The sequence below is a fragment of the Anthonomus grandis genome, chromosome 5 (assembly GCF_022605725.1).
Source record: "Anthonomus grandis grandis chromosome 5, icAntGran1.3, whole genome shotgun sequence".
NCBI lineage: Eukaryota > Metazoa > Arthropoda > Insecta > Coleoptera > Curculionidae > Anthonomus > Anthonomus grandis.
In genome coordinates, this window is record NC_065550.1 from 31215731 (window position 1) to 31230772 (window position 15042).

Here is a 15042-nt window from a genome sequence, read left to right on the forward strand (position 1 = left end):
TTGCTGGGTTTAGTTTTAGATATGAATTAGAGTCAATTACCATGTTTACACATTAGCAAAATGAGAATTAAGATACAACGCATGTGTAGACACTCGTAAACCGTTTTATTAGCGTTCCTAATTCGCATTATTTTAAAACGTTTTAAATATGTGGATGATCTCGCTGTTAATTATAAAATGGGTGCATTAATAATTAACAGCCCATACGTATTAAGGTTCCCTGTATACGAGCGAAAATCCAAATTCGCATTAATTTTCAGTGCTGCCAACTAACAAAAATTTGAAAACCCAGACAAGGAGAAAAATATTTCACTTTGAATTTGTTGTAGTATGCCTCATGGCGTTTTCGCAAAATTTAAAGACTTATATTTTTTTATTAGATATATTTTTACTTAAACTCCTCAACCCAAATAATTTATGATTACATTATTTAAACAAATGTTGTGTTAACAGATGGCAAAGTGTTTTTGCTCTAATTCACATTAATGTCACGTATCAGTCCTGGATTTACACTAGGAGCAGTCAGGGCAAGTGCGCAGGGCGGCAGAATTTTGAGGGGCGGCAAATCTCAAGAAAGAAAAGAAAATATTTTCAACGGTTATACTTATAAACTACCATGAGAAATGTTTACATGTCAAATATTAAGAGTAAAATTTGCTTTAATGTAAAGTAAATCGAAGGCCTGATAAATACTTTAAAACGTAAACTAACAACTGGCAACATCTTTTTGACGTTTTTTGACCCAAATATCTATTTTTGCTTCTGAATGAAAATCCATATTGATAGTAAATAATGAACTTTTTTGAATATAATGTAAATTACCTGTTGAAAAGTTCATGCATACATAAAAAGTCCCGTCTTACCTAGTGGATTTCATGAATGAAACACGCTCATATGATATATTTGAATGAGCCAAAATCGCCTTAATAGTTTAGCTATTCTGTGCATTGAGTCCGATATACTCCAACGCTTAAATTGCGAAGATATCATCGAACAGTTCGCAACACAAAAAGTCAGACGCGTCTTTCGATGAAAACGACACGCTCATATTATACATCTTTAGATTTCTATAGCTGTCAGATCGTTTTTCGAAACAGTTAATAATATTTTTAATGTCTACATGATCAAACAAGTCTGTAATTAAAAATCCGTCTCCATTTTGCAATTGTATTAAATGACAGAACATTTTACATCTTTCAATTCTTAATAAAATGTATTTTTCTGCTGTTATTTTATTTATTTTTTGTCTTAACCTCCCTTCGTGATAAAAAAAAAGACGAAAGCAAATTATATTTGATTGGATACAAATTAATTTCTAAAATAAGGATTTTACTAGTATTTCAATATGATTGTTTTAGATAACATGCAATCTAATATTCAAATTGATCTAGTAACCGCACTCGCCTGGACAATAAAACATAATATACAATAAACACCTTAAAAAAAAAGAATGATAAGCTAGGATGTTGTATTACCATAGAGGTCAGATACAGAGTTTTCCTTCAACTACAGTAGTACGGCACGTTATTATAAGTTAGCACGTTATATAAAGTAGTGTTACAGATTTGTGAGTTCTTCTTTTAAGTTCTTCAAAAGTTATGTAGTTAGTTATGTAAAAGGAATGTTTGACTCTTAAAAGTGTAAAAAAAAAGAAATAAAAAAATTATTCATTCAGCTTATTACAGATCGTATGAAGCAAGAGATAGATCGAACGATAAAATATGAGTTTATTTACATACAAGTATTTTTATCTGTAGAAACTTGAATAGAATTTGCTACTTCTAAATCGTTATTGATAAGGCACAGTTCACAGGCCACAAATATATGTCTTGTCACTTTTTACTGTTAATTTTGATATTTCTGATTTGCAGAAAACACAATAATATATACATCTGTGATATAAACGTAAATGTATAAAATTAATCAGTTGACCAGCAACAAATAACAAACCTCAGCATAAGTTTTACCTACCCTAACTTCGCAAGCTAAAATCACCTCAAAAAAAAGGGCGGCATTTTTTGTAAATCCGGGCCTGCGTATAAACTTAGTAAATGCAACAATAGTGTAAGTACTTACATTTACAAATATTTCATATTTATGCTTTAGTTTAAATGAGGAAACGAATCGAGGAAGAGAGATCTTGGAAGCACTTTCCAAAAAACTGCACTTTTTTTACCTAAAATTGAGTTTTAGTTGCAAGAAAATTTTTTTAAAAAAATCAGTTTTCCAGATAGATGTCGTTTTCCCAGGCATTTAAAATAAATTTTTTATTCCTTCCAGGCAGTTGAAGTCATTTTTTGCCCCTTGGGAGCAGTTTTATCCAAGCAACTATAGTTTTTTACTTAAAATTGAATTTCAAATGCCAGGAAAAAATGACCCCAATTCAAGTTTTCGAGATAGATGTCATTAATACCAAAATTTTTCCAGGCAATTAAAATAAATTTTTTATTTCTTCCAAGGATTTTTCGCCTTTTTCAAGCATTTCAAGCTTTTGGAAGCAGTTTTATTCAATAAACTATACTTTCTTTCTTTACTTAAAATTACTCAACAAAAATGACAAAAATTAGATTTTTCCAGGCAATGATCATCAATATTAATGAGTTCAATACAATGAGCAATCAATTTTTCTTCTTTTAAAGTAATTTTTTACCTACAAATCTATATTAAATTAAAGTAATCTATCGCGGAGGTCTAGGGCAAAAAAAGAAAGTAATTCAAAATAATGAATTTTTAATATGTTTATTTCATCTACTTTCTGTACGTACAGACACTATGTAGTTTTATATTTAATCTTCAACTTTTTAAACACATTCTTGAAGAATTGCTCGCTTAAGTTGGAATAAACACTTTATTTTAGGGCACTAGGTTAACTAATTTTTTGCCATTAATTTTTCAAAAAGTTTCCTATACTTTTTTACTCAATTTGTTATATTGATTTTTCCAACAAAATACACATTTTTAATTTATGGTGATCTAGTTGCAAATATAATGTCTATTTAAAAAATTGTGTTTATTTTGAATTCGAAAGAAATGTTATTTAATTTGAATGTTAATTTTAAACAGAGTGGCGCGACACATATTTGTCAAATATTCGAATTTCAATATTTTATTATGTTACTATGATCTTAATAGTATATTGGATAATTATAAACAAGTCTCTAGAGTTACTTATACCTGTGATAGTTTGTTACAAATAAATTATTTTGATAATCATCTATATGATGTAAACATAATGCATGTAAACATAAGAAGCGCTTACAAAAATGTTGATCAGTTTCTTGTCTTTTTGGAATCGATAGATAAATCTTTTGATATTATTGTTATGTCTGAAGCTCACAACATATACTTTAAGAGTGATTTTAACATACCTGGGTATGCAGTGTTTTTCAATGAGAGCATTTTAAACCGATGTGATGGATGTCTTGTTTATGTTAAAAATGAATATTTTACTGAATCTCGGGTAATAGTTGATGATAGTCTAAAGATTCTTAAGGTCTTACTGAAAAAGAACTGCAAAAATGTAAATGTTTAAGCTACATATAGAACATTTTCTCTATCACCGGAAAATTATCTTTTAGTTAGATCAAAACACCATAAATGTATGAGTTGGGGACATGAAGATCGACTTATTAGCTACTGAGTCTGATAACTTACAGCACTTCAGGGAAATGGTTTTGGAAGTATAATAAATAACATAACAAGAAAATCTGAGCAGACAGGCATATGTCTAGACCATTGTCTTATTAAATGTCAAAGCGAATTATTTGAAAATATTAATTCTGTTATTTTGGAGAACGAACAGATCACTATCCTATTCTTATTAATATACCACTGAACAATGAAAAGAAAGACTTTCCACACAAAAATTATATTATCAACACTATAAATTATGATAATCTTTATAGATAAACTAAAAGTTATGATTTCTAAGTCCACCCTTACTAAAAGAATTAAAAGTAAAAATAGGAGATTGAAACTTTGGATTACTAGTGGTCTCTTAATATCAATTAGAAATAGAAATTAATTGAAAAAAGAATGCACACACAATCAAAATAATATTATGCTAGTCAATCGATACAAAACCTACAGAAATATGTTAAGTAAATTAATAAAAAATGCTAAATATCTTTTTTATAAAACATTAGCACAGGAAAATGCTCATGACTCCGGAAAGTTGTGGAAGGTGATCAAGGAAGCCACAAATGATCAGGGTAATAGATCGGTAATTAATTCTATAAAAAATGACCTAAATGTAGAAAGAACCAATAAACAGGAAATTGCAAACGAATTTAATTCTTACTTTTGTAGTATTGCAGAAAGACTGGCTAAACAAATGCAACATAATGATCATGAGATGAACTGGAGGGAGGAGAGAGTGACGTATTCATTTTTTCTGAGCCCTGCATCAAATGAGGATATAATAGATGCAATATTAAGTTTAAATAAAGGGGTGAAGGGTGGTGAGGACAATATTTCCTCTGATATAATTAAATTAAACTATAACTCACTAATTAAACCACTGAAACATCTAGTTAACCTCATCTTTAATACAGGTGTTTTCCCTGTGATTTTAAAAACAACTATTATAATTCCATTACATAAGCAGGGGGATAAAAAATCGGTATCAAATTATAGACCAATAGCATTGACTAGCAGTTTAAGCAAAATAGTTGAAAAATGTCTCAAGGCAAAAATGTTGAAATTTCTAGAAAAATACAACCTTCTTCATGAAAACCAATTTGCCTTTAGAGAGTGCCTAAGTACAGAGATCGCATTAGTAAGAGCTACAGAAAGAATTATGAGATGTTTAGATGGAGGAAAAAAGGTAGTGGGTATCTTTCTAGATTTAAAGAAGGCCTTCGATACTGTGTCACACCAAATTCTTCTGAAGCGTCTAGAACAAATTGGAATTCGAGGTACGACTAACAAATTAATAGAATCCTATTTAAAAAAGAGAAAACAAAATACAACTATTCTAGATCAAGAAAGTGACAGCCTTCGAATGGAGTTTGGTGTGCCACAAGGAACAGTTCTCTCATCCCTTTTGTTTATTATATATATTTATATGGAATTATGAAGCTGTTAGACAATAATGCTATATTCTGCTTTGCTGATGACACAGCAATTATTTTAAGTGGCAATAGTTGGAATAAGGTAAAGATGAGAGCCGAATCAGCTCTACAGAAAATTAAAATGTGGCTAGACAATAGTCTTCTTTCATTGAACATTTTTCAGAAAAAAACTAAATTTATGACCTTCTCCCTCTCTATTCGTTCCTTGCCTGACTTTCAAGAGCTGAAAATGCATGATTCTTTGTGTAGTAATGGATTAAACTGTGTAATTGTGAACAATCAATTTCTAGAAAACCTTCGTTGAAGTATCTTGGTGTAATCCTTGATGAAAACATAAATTATGTTACAAATAAAATCAGAAAATTGATCTACAAATTCTATGAACTCAGATATATCTTAACATTCAAAACCTTAAAAACTGTTTACTATGCTCTTGCTGAATCTATTTTGAACTATGGCTTAGTATTATGGGGGAATGCTGGCTCATCAATACTCTCTAAGCTGCAAGTTACACAAAAATGGATTCTAAAGATAATGCTCCACAAAAAGAGAACATATCCAACAGATCTAGTATTTAAAGAGAGTAATGTGCTAAATATAAATCAACTATATGTTAAATCAGTAATTAGATTTATGCTACAAACCAAATATTTCAGAGATGATATAACGCATGGTCTAAACACTAGAAATTTATCACAAGGAAATGTACAACTAGAAAATCCAAAATACACTAGATGTAGAAATCGCATTTATTGTGTTGGTCCAAAAATATTTAATGATCTTCCAAGAAATATAAGGATGCAAAAGTATTCTAAAGCTAAGTCAGAAATAACTAAATGGATTATTATTAGTAATTATAGAATTTCCTATCTGATCTGAATTAGTCTGCCGTTCTTGTTGGAATATTTTGTTTTTCTTTAGTTTTAATTTATATTGGTAGGGTGTATTAATGGGATAAAGTATAAATTTATATTCGTGTAATATGACCTCTTTATTTATATTGTTGTTATGTAGATGTGAGTGCACACACAATATTTTTATATATCATTGTGCACTGGATTTAGCAGTAGAAAACTTGTTTTATTTTTGTTTGAGGTTTATTAGTTTACGAATTTTCTAATTTAAGTTTCCGAAATGTATGTATTTTTGTATCTGCTAAAAAAACAAAAATATGTCATGAGAACATTTTGAAATATCCTGGAATATACGTGATTATTATCTGGGCAATTATTAAAATCTATGGAAGGTTGTCTGATATAAAATCTTATAAAATAAAAAGAACTATTAAAAAAATTACTCTTACAAAAAAATCAACTTTTCAACTCAAAATCGCTAAAACAACGACATTTTCGAAAAACTCTTCTTCACAAGATCCACTTCAAAACCACCCTTTTAAATTATTCTACTGCCACCTTAACATAAAATCAAATTTCCACCACCCTTACTGCCAACAAAATTTACTTACCAAAAGTGGCTTCACCACCCCGAAGAAGATAACCAGTTGCACCACCGCGCGTCTTAACAGAAAAAAAGCTAAAACTTTTATAAATCAGCTACAAGTAGATGGACAACTCAGCTTCGCTTTACTGGCATGGACCTGTTGCTTCAATCAGCAAACGCATCAGTTAAACTGGCTCCTCTTAGCATTCGCGCTCTTTTATAGAAGCTGATGAAGCTGCGGCAGTGCGCGTATCTGATGCGTTTTTTTTTCTTATTTACAGGGTGTTTGGTTTGCTTTTTTTATATTTATAAATTTAAAGCTAACTATCTTTGATGGTATTTTTAGTAGGTTTGCTCAGTATATACCGGTAGGGCGCAAAAGCAACCATTTTTCTTTTTGATGCGTTTTTTTTTCTTATTTACAGGGTGTTTGGTTTGTATTTTTTTTTTAGATTTATAAATTTAAAGTTAACTATCTTTAATGGTATTTTTAGTAGGGTTGCTCAGTATATACCGTGAGGGCGTAAAAGCAACCCTTTTTTTTAATATGGGTAAAATGACCGATTGAAGTCATCTAGGAAGAATACTTGATTGGATGCTTGCACTATTATAAAACTATTTTGACAGATAACTTAAACTTAACTTGTGGCATAACGTCACATGTCACAGTTAACTTCAAAATGTAGAAGGTAATTTTATCGGGTGGATGGGGTATTAGTTAAAGTTAACTTTATAAAAAAATTCTGACATATAATCTGTCAATAATTTTGAGTATAACACTGAAAAAGCTTCTATTCCCCGACATATAGACGGCGGTAAAAAAATGAAATTATCTCCTCGAGACTACCGGACTGTCAAGCATCTGATATGTCAGAAAATGTCGCCATTTTTCATAGTACTTTAGCTTGTAGAGGCTTTCTTTCTAGAAGTATATCTACGGCCAAGCCAAGCCAAAATAAAAACACGAAAAAATCTTCTGACAGTAACACATGGCCCTGATAACGTCTCGAAGACGAAAAAGAAGAAATTGACGTTTATAAAAGTTACCCTCAGCAATAAAATGTCAGTTTTATAAACGTACCATTTCTTCTTCTTCTTCGTTTTTCGTTAATCGAAATCGGTTTTTAAGTTCTGTTTTATTCGACAAAATGAAATGATCTAAAGTAGGGTACAGACCAAGCTGTTCTCGAATAGCGTTATGGACGTTTACTGTTCGTCATTTAAGTATATTATTTAGTTTTAAAGAAGTACGCTCCGTTTTTATACATCAGTTTCATATCATAATATTATAGTAGTTTTTTAAATAAAAATGGACTGGTCAGTGAATGAAATTGTGTGGTTGATAGAAGAATATCGCCGGCATGAGAATTTGTGGAATCCCAGGCACAAATATTATAAAAAAAGAAATTTAAAAAAAGACGCATACGAAGACATAGGCGTAATTTTGTCAAAATCAAAAGATGAAGTAGAAAGGAAAATTAGTGTTATTTTAGCACAATACCGAAGAGCTGGTCAGAAGGTCGAAAAAATGAAAAAATCAGGAATGGGCACAGAAGAGATTAATAAAGAAGTGTGGTTTGGATACAAACATATGGATTTTTTTAGGTGGCAGATATATGCCAAATGAAACACGCGAAACGGTGAGTATTGTTTATTTTATGTAGAATTGGTAGATTTTTATACAGTGTGAATTAGCCAACTGAAATTAGTTCGAAAAAAAATGAGCAATTAAAAATACAAATCGATCGTTCTTTCGAATACGTCCCCATTCATTTATTATCGAATTTATTCCATTTGGCTAATCCACACTGTATACAGCTTTTTTCATTCAAAATCACTTTGCCATGGAACTCTTCCAACCATAGAAAAATATCCTGCGAAGTTATCTCGAATTTGACGTGACTTTACAGTAGATTTTCTTGGAATATTTCTAAAGCTCTGAAAGGAGTTCATTTCTGCTTGGTCTCTTCTCCACGAGCCAGGAATTATTTCCATCGTCTCGTAATCTTCACGATCAAAGGCATCTTCAGGAGCATACCTTTGTAAATTGTTTGCTTTGAATTAAAAAATTCTGTAGATAGAGGCATGCAAGTACTACAGTGGTAGCCTTTTTCGGTTCCAATAAAAGTGGCTTACGTAAGACGCGAAACACGGATGATACTGTCCCAAATGAATTTTCAACTATTCGTCGAGCTCTACATAATCTATAATTAAATGCTCGTTGAAGGCTTCCTTTCAAATGCATTCCTAGGTACGGCTTCACTATGTTTTCCTGGAGAGGAAATGCATCGTCAGCAACAAAAACGAAAGGTGTATGTTGATATACCTTTCGTTTATATAATGATAATATACCCACTGAAAGTTTACATATTCCAAATTACAATCTTATTAGAAGGGATAGAGATGGACCTTCTCTGGGGTGGTGGGGTAGCATTATATATACATAATACTCTGAAATTTAAAGTTTTAAAACCTCCAGAACAAAGCAGTCTTCTTGAACAGATTTGGGTAAGTGTTAAAATACAAGGTAAAACAATATATTTTGGTTCTCTATATAGACCCCCTAGTTTAAATGTTAATGAGTGCCTTGAGGATTTGGAAAATACCCTGGTGAGTTTCATGCCATGTTGCAATCATATCTTTTTTGGTTCTGATTTTAATATAGATATTTCACAAACCGATAGTGCTGCTTGTAAACATTTATTTCGCTTGTTAAACAAATATAATTTGTCCCAACTTATACAATCTCCTACTCGCGTTAGTGAAAATAGTACCTCGACTCTAGATTTATTAGTTACGAATTCGCCGGAAATGTCATCTAAAGTGGAGGTTATTAAAATGGATGATATATCAGATCATCATTTGGTTTATTCAGTTTTGCGATTAGAAAAAACTCGTATACCAATTTCATTTCGAACCTATAGGGATTATTCTAATTTTAATTTAGACATTTTCCTGGCAGATCTTTATGCTATAAATTGGGATCTTATTTTCTCTTTCAATGATGTTAATCATATGGTTTCTTTTTTGAATGAAAACTTAATCAAAATTTTTGATGCTCATGCTCCAATGAAAAGCTCTAGATTTACTAAGGCACCAGCACCTTGGATAACTCCTAATATAAAGTTTATGATGAGGTTAAGACGTAAAGCCCTTTCAAAATATAAAAAGTTAAAAACCGAAGCAGCATTTAATGAATATAAGCAAATCCGTAATTATGTAACGTCAGCTGTTCAAAATGAAAAAAAAAGCGTTTCTACAACATAAATTCAAAACTGACCCTAAGTCATTTTGGAAAACGTTAAAATCTTTAAACATCAGTGACTGCTCGAAGTCATCAGAAAATATTCTAGAATATTCACCTTCAGATTTTAATAACTTTTTTGTTAATAGTGTACCAAAAGTAACTTTAAACTCTGGCAATGATATATTTCAACAATATTCATCAAATGATCCCGCTTTGAATTTGGAAAATCAATTTAAATTTAATCAGGTAAACGAAGAGAGCGTAAATAAAGCCATATCCCAAATTAAAAGTACTGCTATGGGTTCTGACTGCATTACCATAAAAATGATTAATCTCGTAACACCTCATATTTCCCCGCATCTAACATTTATAATAAACTATTGTATTTCCATGGGTGTTTTCCCGGATGCTTGAAAAAAGCTGATATAATCCCTGTCCCTAAGATTGGAAATCCAACGGAATTATCGCACTATCGTCCTATAAGCATACTCCCTGCCATGTCCAAAATTTTTGAAAGAATTTTTAATGATCAGCTTAATGAATTCTGCTTGACTAAAAATTTGCTTCCAGTAACACAGTCGGGTTTTCGTGCAAAGCATAGTACCAGTACAGCTCTTCTTCATATTTATGATGATATATTTAAAGCTCTTGATCAGAAAAAAACAACAGTTTTAGTATTGCTGGACTTTAGTCGTGCATTTGACACACTGGATCATTTAATTTTATTGGCAAAGCTCCAATATTTTGGGCTACATACTTCTGCTCTTAAACTGCTAAAAAATTATCTTTTAAATAGACGTCAAAGGGTAAGAATTAATTCTATTCTATCTGAATATTTGCAGTTGGATCAGGGTGTCCCGCAGGGAAGTATTCTTGGCCCCTTACTCTTTTTGTTATATCTATGTGACTTTCATAAATTCCTTCGAGTTTGTGAATCGCACCAGTACGCCCGATGACACACAGATCTATCGTTCATTTAACTTTATGGAGGCCATAGAAGCTGTGAATGCTATTAATTTGGATCTTTTAGCCATATCTGACTTGTGTAAGAGTCACAGACTCGTATTGAATGCTGCAAAGTCCAAACTCCTTGTCTTTGGCAAGCCCCTTCCAGATACCGTGAAGATCAGCATAGATGGATCTCCTTTACCTCCTTCTAATAACCAGAAGAATTTGGGGATTGTCCTTGACACGGATCTCAGGTTTGAGGGGCATGTGTCGAATTTGTTGAGGGCATGTTTTTATAAATTAAAAATACTCTATATGAACAAACAGTTTTTGACAGCTGATATTAAACTACATCTTTGTGATACATTAATTTTGTCAATTGTTAGTTATGCTCAAGTTCTGTTTTGGCCTGCCTTGTATCAACGTGAAAAGAATAGCCTTCAGAAAATTCAAAACGCGTGCCTCAAGTTTAGTTTTGGTATGAGTAAATGCGACCATGTCACTCCCCTGTTGGTCAGATCAGGGTGGCTTTCTTTGGATGAACGCTTTGTACTGCAAATGGCTACACTAGTCCATAAAGTTGTGCTTCTCGGACAACCAGCTTATTTATCTAATAAATTAATTTCAAACTCCAAAATTCACGGCAGAACCACACGAAACGCGCATAATTTTGTTATTCCAGGGCATAAAACTACAAAATTCCAGGGCTCATTTAGTTACAATGCTCCAAAAATCTATAATGCACTACCACCTGAAGTTAAGTCTCTTCTCTCTGTAACAACATTTAAACAAAAAACTAAAAATAATATTTTTCAAAACCGACATAGGTATTCATCTCTGGTCCTTCATTGAAGTACCTACTATGATTTATTGCGCATAGCAGATTGTATTATATTTATTATTTTACATTTTTATTCTGCTATTATGTTCTATAAAATTTTGCATTTGTGCTCATTAATATGGTTAGATAGAGTAGCTTTAAGCTAGATCTCGCCATTACTTATTTAGTAGTTAAGAAAACATGTATTTTTATGCTGAAAAAAGAAGACATTTATTATTATTATTATTATTATTATTATTATTATTATTATTATTATTATTATTATTATTATTATTATTATTATGTTGTTCCTGCCCTAACAATGCTGTTGCTGCTGGGAGAGATAAGGTTCTATTTTGTAGCTTTGTAGCCAGATCAGTGTTTTTAAAAACCCCTCCATCAGAAATTCTTCCCTGACATCCTTCATTGGCAAATAAAAATGAGTAATCTGCCTTAACTGCTGCCATAAGAACAATGCTGAAATACCCCTTATAATTAAAATATTCGCTTCCGCTATTAAATGACGCTTGGAGTGTGATATGTTTACCGTCGATAGCACCTAAACAGTGTGGAAAGTTCCACCTATTATTATATTCTTCGGCAACCGCGAGCCATTCTTCAGACGAATCCGGAATCTGAAAATAAAACACAAATAAATTTCATTTGCTTAAACCATTGTTAAAATTAAAATCAAATAAAAAATTCTAGAATAACCAAGCTGCAGAAGCTTTCGGTATGCTCAAAACTATATATGAAAAGAAGAATGTGCCATCTGATGCTTGCTCCTTATTTGCAAATCATATTGCTATGAAGCTTAGAGGCTTTGATTCATTAACCAGAGCACATGTGGAGTTTAACATTAATAAAATAATTTATGAAACCGAAATTAGCATTTTACAATCGCAAACTTCATCATCAAGTGTATCAAACCTTAGTAGAGCCAGTTGTGCGGCTTAGCAACCACAGTCGGCAATCTCTTCACCCTCCATAACTTATGACACGGAAATTAACACTCTCGATTCGCAGCACTCTCAGCAGCATTTCGGGTCATCATTGCATGATGCAAGTAGCAGTTCATCTATGGTACAAAAAGATTACCCCATCGCGGTCACCAATGTCGTCTCCCCAAGAGGAAGCAGAACATTTTACCCTTTATTAGGTTACTCCAATTAAAGCTTCACATACGTCTGGTACAATTGCAGAAATACTTTGCTTGGAAATTTTGAATAAGTACATGAGACTTGTATAGGAATCTCCTGTTGCCAAAAGTCGTAAAGTTAAAGCCAATCTTTCTCTGGATGAGATACACTTTCGATAATTTGTATCTTGTTTTGATATCATTGGTTCTACTAGAACCAAGAGTTTTTCAAAATCTGGTACGGACATACGGCTAAAATTTCGAAATAAAATTTGGTCCTCCATTTGTAAATCTCTAAGCAAAGGAACTCCACCATATTTTAAGCGATTTTTAAATAAACTTCTTTGCCACCAGCGTCTGGTCTTGATTTTCTTTTTTTTTTTAATCTACTAAAAAAAAGGCTGCACAAGCAATTATTAGATCACTTTCTTCATCGCTTTCCAGAGATGACATTTTTCTTTAATTTATGTAAATTTCTAATAACAAAAAGGGAGATTCTAGATTTAAATATTTTTGTTATTATTTCGAACACTCAACGAACTCGGCCGAACTGAACACAGGACTGAAACTCTATGATCTCATCTTTAGTGTGGACGATGCGCTCGCGAGCTGCTCGAGTTCAATTCGAGAGCTGCTCTGGAACAGCTCGCGAACTCTTTATTTCGGTCTGTACCCACCTTAACCGATTTCTAAATATTTTTGGCCGCCGAGGCCTTTCAACAATATTTAGAGAGTCGGATAATAGGTCGATAATACAGATGTAAATCGCTCCGTGCGGAGCTATTAACCCCTATAAACTGTTTATCTATGGGAGCTATTTACTTCTGTGGTTTGGGTCTGCTTATTTGACATGGAAAAAAATTAGGGCAAGCAATTTCTCTGTGAGAGAAGAAAATGTTCTGATTAATTTAGTAAAGAAATACAAGGAAATCATAGAATGTAAGAAAACGGATCACAACAATAATGAAATTAAAGCAGAGGCCTTGGAGAAAATTTGTCAGGAATTTAACAGTGTTCTCGGAGAGCCCGTTAGAACTGACATTTCTAAAAAATAAGTATGAGAATATAAAAAAAAGGAATAAGCAAAAATTTATAACAATAACTGCAAGCGAGAGTGATATCCATGAAATATTAGGGAGCCAACCTACTGGACTAACATCAAAATATGACATTGATACTACTGCAGGTTTTTTTAACTTGTTTTAAATTATTTTCAATCTTAAATATTGTAAAATGTTTAGAATCAATTGCTATTCAGATTGAAAGCAAAAATGCTGACGATATTCTGTCTAAAATCTAAAAGTATTTTTAAAGTCTATAAATAGTGTAATTGAACTAATACAAATCATCATACTTGTCCGTAACCGATGAAATTTGTTCAGAAATTCTATCTACTATGAATCTTACAGCTTGCTTTTCCAACCTAAATCTAGCCTTAAATTCTTTATCATCCCAAATGTTCAAATGATCCAGTCTATCCCTGTACACCTGTGATGATCTAGGGTGTACAATTTTATTTTATTTACTAATTCCAGAAAATTTTCGTCATCCGTAATATCTTCCCAAATGGGATCCATTTTTATATTTATGGTTTGTAAACTAAATCTAGGGTACCTAGTAACTAATAAATTAGCACCTTACCAAAGAGAATAATAATTATTCTATATTATCTTATTTTTTATTGCTGTATTTACATAAATAAAAAATATCAAAATGATATACTAAATATTAATTTAATCTCAAAAATTTGCTTAAACTCCCTTTGAACGCTCCAAATTGGACGTTCAAGATGAACCGCAAGTTATCGTTTGAACCAACATTGTACAACGGATTAATTCCGCTAAACCGGAGATCTTTATGAACTGTTGTTGAACGCCCATTGTACAACCGGGCCTAACAGTGTTAAATTGACAGTTTTAGTACAAGGCTGTCCTTGTTCAATTCATTGTTTTATGCAAAGTATTTAAAATAGTGAAGGCTATTATGAGGAAAATATTTCAAATACCTGGAAGACATCTGAAAAAAATATTCTTGACTCCTAGAAGGCATGAAAACATTACTACTTTAAATGCCTGGAATAAAGTAAAAAATCACGTCAAATGTACGTATGCAGTTACGATAGAAAATGTCAGTTTTCGTCTAGGCAATTAGAATTTTTCTTCCAGACATTTTTTCCTGTTAGTTAAAGCATTAGAACTAATGCCTGGAATACACTGAAAATTACTTAAAATATTTGAAAGTCATAGTACTAAAGTACATAAAAATTATGAAAAAAGTGACATTTTGATATATCAAATGCCTTTATGTAAGGCTTATTTTAAATGTAAGGAAAACATTTAAAATAATTTTAAATGCCCCGAATAAAATTAAAAAGAAG

The 15042-nt window shown here is 31.8% G+C and overlaps 1 protein-coding gene across 2 annotated transcripts in view; it reads right to left on the bottom strand.

Annotated features, from left to right (window-relative positions):
• Nucleotides 1-6687, bottom strand: part of LOC126736674 (uncharacterized) — a 55262-nt gene extending 48575 nt beyond the window's left edge. For both annotated transcript variants that reach the window (XM_050441158.1, XM_050441157.1), the window contains exon 1: nucleotides 6538-6687. The gene's annotated coding sequence lies outside the window, so the exon portion shown is untranslated. The remainder of the gene's footprint in view (nucleotides 1-6537) is intronic.
• Nucleotides 6688-15042: the final 8355 nt, after the last annotated feature.